Source organism: Heloderma suspectum, chromosome 1 (genome assembly GCF_057233095.1).
Source record: "Heloderma suspectum isolate Gila_16-S chromosome 1, 16-S_ref, whole genome shotgun sequence".
Lineage (NCBI taxonomy): Eukaryota > Metazoa > Chordata > Lepidosauria > Squamata > Helodermatidae > Heloderma > Heloderma suspectum.
The window spans coordinates 265,063,409-265,070,407 of NC_139458.1; positions in this window are offsets into that span (position 1 = coordinate 265,063,409).

The following is a 6,999-nucleotide window of genomic DNA, read 5'->3' on the forward strand; positions in this document are numbered from 1 at the left end:
TTCAAATTGCTCAGTTCATTGATTTTCAGAGGAAAATAGAAGTAACTGCCTCTGATAAGACTCCTCCAGAATCTTCTATTGCATCCTTTATCCTCCAAAGATTCTAAAGCACTTTTTAAACACTAACAAACATCCAGCCAACATATTTGCTCAGAAGCCCCACCAGATTCAATGGGATTTACCTCCTAGTAAGTATGCTTATTGCTCCCTTAAAAGCCAATTCAGTTTTCATGGTAACATCAATGAGAGCAGGATTACATCCAAGCGCTTTCATAATTCCTTCCAAATCAGGATCTGATCTTCCAGATGCTCTTTTTTTAAGGATATTCAACAGCAACACACTACTGAACCCACTGCAAGTAGGATGACTACACAGAGAGAAGGACTAAGTAACCTCATAAGTTAATTATTTTTGAAGAAGAGTAACTTCTAGAGTAAACAGTTTTGATTTGCAACCACAGTGTGTGTGTATATATATAATTGAATTTTACATAAATAACAATGTAACATCCAATCACATCAAACATAACACAATAACCTATCACAGGATACACTGAATGCCCATAATCAACATCAATCCAAATTAATTAGGAGACACAGTAGACTGATTGTAATTGTATCTTCAGGAAAATATTTCGTAACATCTCTTTCAAACTTATCCTAACAAGTCTCTCCATCATCTACCATGAGTTGATGGAGGTGATGTAATATCTTTATTGCTATTAGCGTAGTTAATAAATGTCTCCTAGATTCCATAAAGGTTATCAATATATGTCTCAGATCTATACTGCTTCACCTGTTTTGTTAGCTTTCCATCAGTAGACCAGAGTTTATTTCTCCATACAGTAAGAGATGTTAGTTCTTTTTTCCATGAAGATGCTACTATTATTCTAAGTCACCCACATGGAAGTAAGAAGTTCCATATGTGCAAGGTTTATAATTTTTTCCCTTCAAAAGTGGCTAATAGAGATAACTGAGAGAAGAGGTAAATTTTTGGTTGAGTAATTGTTTCAGCATCTTTGAAGACATTACTCCAGAACTGATTGACTGAGGGGCGAAGCCAGCATATATGAAAGTAGTTGCTAATTTCATTGCATCCTCTCCAACATTTAGGGGATGTTGAACTTCTGATGTGGCTTAATCTCACCAGGATGAGATACCACCAATGCAGGAATTTAAGAGACCTCTTTTATTTTGCTAGAACAGATTTAAATAGTGCACTTGGCCAAATCCTGGTTCAGCTAGATTTTTCAATAGGTTTTCCCAAATCTTTTCCCCAAACTAATATGACACTTTCAAAGGATCCATATTTAATACCAGTTAATGCATTATAAAGTTTTGAAAACAGCCCTTAAGTGTCTGATTTTGTTTTTGTTTATTTTGTTTAGAGCATATCTCTAAGTTGTTGACCCCATCTACAGTGAAGATAAACAGAGAAGGCTTTTGATCTATACAGCCCAACCCAGGCTGTTCTCCACCCCTGAACCCTTTTCATTTTATCCAGATCATAAACAGTAGGTGATGGAGCAATGGAATAATTAGGGAAGGTTCAGGAGCAAGAAACTTGTGCCATCTTTTCCAGGTTTCCATAGCTGCCTATAGAAGTTATCTATTACCTGCAGTCATTTCCATTTGCCTGATCTGAATGGTAACCCTCTTAGTTCTATTAATTCATTACTGCTTGCCTCTGACCAATCCATCTATTTTCAAGTTGGCAGATCAAAACCTGAACAAAATGTTTGAGATAGTGTTCATCATCATATGTCACAAAATCAGGAATGCCCAAACCACCCAATCTGGAGTGCTTAAAGAGAGAGAGAGAGAAGCAAGTTCTGAAATACATATGCTTTTTTTTTGGCAGAATAGTCATCTTTACTGTGGCAATTTCCCTAAACATGGAAGTTTTACTTTTTCCCAGTTCTTAAAATAACCTAAAAAATGGGTACATACAGTGAAATTTAGTTTGATCACATTTTGTATTGATTTTGGTAGATGTATCCCTACGTATTTTATATTCTTGGCAATTGTTGTGATGCAAGTAGTTCTCATGAACTCATCTACTCATGAGCCCCTCTACTCAGCACTGGTTAGGCCTCATCTGGAGTACTGTGTCCAGTTCTGGGCACCACACTTTAAGAAGAATGCAGACAAGCTGGAGAGCTTTCAGAGGAGGGCAACAAAGATGATCAGGGGACTGGAAACAAAGCTCTATGAAGAGAGACTGAAGGAATTGGGCATGTTTAGCCTTGAGAAGAGAAGACTGAGGGGAGATATGATAGCGCTCTTCAAGTACCTGAAAGGATAGGAATGGCGGAGAATTCTGCCACGGATTTCAGTGAGGCCGAATGCACTGGCATTCGCCCCCCCGAAATCCGTGGCGGAACGGCCTGCCACCCCCCACCCCCCTGCGGATCCGCCCCGGGACGAGACTTGCCTGGGGCGGATGTTCCGGACGGCGGAGGCTCCAGCGGCATCTTCAGCAGCAGCTGGTCTTTCAACTGGCTGCCACGGCCGACATCTGCAGTCTGCTCTTTTCTTTTCTTTTTTACCCAGACATGATAGGCTACGTAAAGACTTATGGAGCCGATCATGTCTGGGGAAAAAAAAAAAAAACAGCATATGCAAATGGCAGCGGCAACGGCGGCCACCATTTGCGTTCCTTATTTTTCACCATTTTAGTCTCCGTAAATATTTACTTAGACTATTACGGCGAAAAAAAAGGAGAACGCAAATAGCGTAGTGGGCGCTATTTGCGTTCCTTTTTTATTCGCCGTTTTAGCCTATGTAAATATTTACGTAGTCTAGAATGGTGAAAAATGAAGGAACACAAATAGTGCCCACTAGGCTATTTGCGTTCCCCTTTTTTTTGCCATTTTATCTTACATAAATATTTACGTAAGATAAATCGGCAAAAAATAGGGAACGCAAATGGTGGCCGCCGTAGCTGCCGCCATTTACATATGCTGGGGTTTGGGGGGGGGGGTTAGCCGTGATAGGCTACGTATTTATTATTATTTATTTATTTATTAAGTTTATTAATCACCCATCTGGCTGGTCACCCAGCCACTCTGGGCAATGCACAACATATAATAAAACAGTTAAAAACAATAAAATTCTACAATAAAAACGTTTTCTAAAATACCCTAACCCACCCCAAATGCCTGCCTGAACAACCACGTTTTTAATGCACAGTGGAAGCTCATTAAAGAGGGGGCATGACGGAGTTCCTTAGGGAGGGATTTCCACAGAGTAGGGGCCACCACAGAAAAGGCCCTCTCCCTCGTCCCCACCAGTCTAGCTGTCCTGGCTGATGGCACAGAGAGAAGGCCATCCGAGGCTGATCTTGTTAAGTGGCCTGTCTGGTGTTGCTGGAGGTGCTCCTTAAGATAGGCTGGGCTGGAACCATATAGGGTTTTAAAGGTCAAAACCAACACCTTGAATTTGGCCCGGAAAACAACTGGTAACCAGTGCAACTCCTTCAGCACTGGAGTGATGTGAGCTTGCCGGTGGCTGTCTTTAATCAGGCGAGCTGCCGCGTTCTGTACCAGCTGCAGCTTCTGAACTGTCTTCAAGGGTAACCCCATGTAGAGCGCATTACAGTAGTCTAAATGAGAGGAGACCAGGGCATGTACTACCGATGGGAGCAGATGGTCGGGAAGGAAGGGGCGCAGCCGCCGTATCAGATGGAGTTGATACAGCGCTGTCCGGCTCACAGCTGACACCTGAGCCTCCATGGACAGCTGGGAGTCCAAAATGACCCCCAGGCTGCAGACCTGGTATTTCAAGGGTAGCCATACCCCATTCAGCACCAGGTCAACATCCCCCAACCTCCTCTTGTCTCCCACCAAAAGTACCTCAGTCTTGTCAGGGTTCAGCTTCAGCATATTCCTCCCCATCCAGCCACTCACAGTCTCCAGACATTTGGACAGGGATTCTATGGCCAAACTTGGTGAAGATTTGAACGAGAAGTAGAGCTGCGTGTCATCCGCAAACTGATGACACCGCACCCCAAACCTCCTGATGACAGCCCCCAGTGGCTTCACATAGATGTAGGGATGGACGAAAGGGAATTACCTGGTACCGCAGCTTGCTTCGCGGTGGGGGGGAGGTGCTTCGGTTCTCCCCCCGAAGTTCAGGTGAGGGGGGGAGGTGCCCCGCCTCTCCCAGCCGAAATTCAGGCCGTGAAGGAGCGCCCCGTATCCCCAGCCGCAAAAACACACACACCCGTGATAGGCTATGTAACGATTTACGCTATTTGCGTTGACCTTATTTTCGCTGTAGTCTATGTAAATCTTTACGTAGACTAGATGTGCCAAACTAAGGAACGCAAATGGTGGCGCCCCATGGGCGCCGCCATTTGCGTATGCGCTTTTTTTTTTCAAAGTCAGTCGTGATAAGCTACATGACGATTTACGTAGCCTATCACGGCTGACTTTGGAAATCTAACTGTGATAGGCTACGTAAATCGTTACGTAGCCTATCACGGGTGTGTGTGTTTTTTTTTTTTACTTTCCTTTTTTATTTTGCAATGGCGGCGGCGGCAGCCGGTCAGAAGACCGGCCGCCGCCCCCGCCAAAACGCCACCAAAACGCCCCCGGGACCCGCCGCCGAGAGGGACATTCGCACGAGGTAAGTCCCATCCCGGGGGGGGGCAGGGGGCCGGCGGAGAATTTCACCACCAATTTCAGGGGACCAAATGCGTTGTCATTTGGCCTCCCGGAGATTCGTGGAGAAATTCTCCGCCATCCCTACATAGATGTTAAATAGCATCGGGGAGAGGATGGAACCCTGTGGCACCCTACAAGTGAGTGGACACATAAATTCTTACGTTGCCTATCATGGCTGCCTGGCTGGACGCAAATGGCAGCCGGTACGGCGGCCGCCATTTGAGTCTGCAGCAGCCCATCTGCGGCCGGAAATCCAGCTGCGGACGGCCCTGGCCGGCTGTTCCACGGCCTGGCCGCAGAGCTGAGCCAGCCATCGAGGATTCCGGGGGGGAGGACTGGATTGCCTCCCCCCATCCCCCCACCGCGAAAGATTCCGCGAAAAGTGCAGTGGTGGTGGCGGAGGTGCGGCGGCAGCAGTGAAGTGTCGGCGGGGGCGGCGGGGCAGGGGCGGCAGGTGCGGGGGCAGATTCAGCAGCAGCAGCGGGTGTAGCGGTGGGTGTGATGGTGGCGGCAGCTGGTCTCCTGGCCAGCCACAGCTGGGCACAGCATACGCAAATTTTTTCTACATAAATATTTACATAGGCTAGAACGGCGAAAAATAGCGAATGCAAATGGCGGCCGCCATAGCCGCCGCCTTTGCATGTGTTTTTTTTTACTTTGCCGTGATAGGCTACGTAAATATTTATGTAGCCTATCATGGTTAAGTACAGGGACACAAACAGCGGCAGCTACAGCTGCCATTTGCGTCCCTGCTGCCCAGCAGCCGGATGTCTGGCTGCAGGCAGAGCCAGCCAGCGGCTCTGCGGAATGCCCGCAGAGCGGAGGCGGCCGGGCAGGACTCCATGGAGAAGGATGGAGCACCGCCCCCCCATTGAGAATTCCGGGGGGAGGGACAGAGCACCTCCCCCCCCCACCGCGAAGCAGATCCGCGAAATAGTAAGTGACTTTCGTACATCCCTACTGCAAAACTAGGAGGATGTTTTCAGATAAGTACATGTAGATTTGAGGAAGAATGCTGGAATCAGTCCTGATACAGTGTATGAGAGGCATGAGAAGCATAAGCTGTTGATAATGTTTTTATACCTGTTTATGTCTTCAACAGCCTTAGCAATCATTTTCTGAAATTGATTGCTTTAAGGCACGTTCACAGCAGAAGCAGCCTTTTGTGCTGTTACAATTCCAGCAGTGGCCAGCATTTTATCTGACAGATATTGTCCCGTTTCCCTAGTAGTCCTGCATAGTACATAGTATAGCTATCCTACTTTGTAACAATTCGCTTAAAGCTATTGAAAATATAGAGCCATCTAAATTACCAACCAGTCTCTGGGACGTCCCTTTCAAGGTATCCTCCTGCCCCCCACACACACACATGATCTTCTCCACTCTTCACCCCGTAACAGCAATGATATGGGGCAGGGGATAGAGAATCCATGGTGGAAGAGCCACCATACTGAAAGCTCTGCCAGGCTTACTTCTATCAGGGAAGGTGGAGGGATGGCTTTTCTTTTTCATTTACCTTTTTGTCAGCCATAGCTAGGGATGTCAGAGAATTCCGCCATGGACTGAAATGGGATCGAATTCCCTTCAGTCCATGCCACAGAATCCTCTGCGGAACGGCACCACGAGGTCCTGCGGAGCCAGCAGTCATGCGGCTTTTTTTTTGTCATCCGCAAAGAGTCACGGAATTTTCATAAATAAAAACACAGTGTAGTCTGTTCCGATAATAAATACATGAGTTTTTTTAAAAAATGAATTGTGCTCACCTCCTTGTTTGTGGGTATTCTTTTTAAATTGAAATCCCCCATCTCCGTTTACTTTCAGCCAAAACACTTCCTCCTCCTCGGGGCTTCCCAAGACAAGGCTGCCCTAGGTGTGCCTGAGCGATGCACTCTTTGCTTAAAGCAACGCTGTTTGAAAGAAAGAAAGAAAAAACCTTTAAAAATGACCATGCCGGTCCTGGAGCCCTGCACAAGGTATTATCCTCCCTGCTAAGCTTTATATTTCCACATCCAGTGTTGTTGTTGACATTGTGAGGATAAAATGGAGAGGAGAACCAACTCTGTGCATGTCTACTCAGAAGTAAGTCTTACTGAGTTCAATGCGACTTACTCCTACACATGTCAGCACCCCACTTGCCCCCAGCTCAGCTTTGTATTTCCACATCCAGCTCATTAGCAAACCTCCTGTTAGTTATCTCACTGGGTGACTTTGGACTGGCCTCTCACCACTACACCACACTTCTGTTATGAAACTCTTAAAAAAGAGACAGTATAATGGAAAGTTCTTTCTGAAGCAGTCACACTTGTAGAAATGCAGCATGAAGGGAAAGATT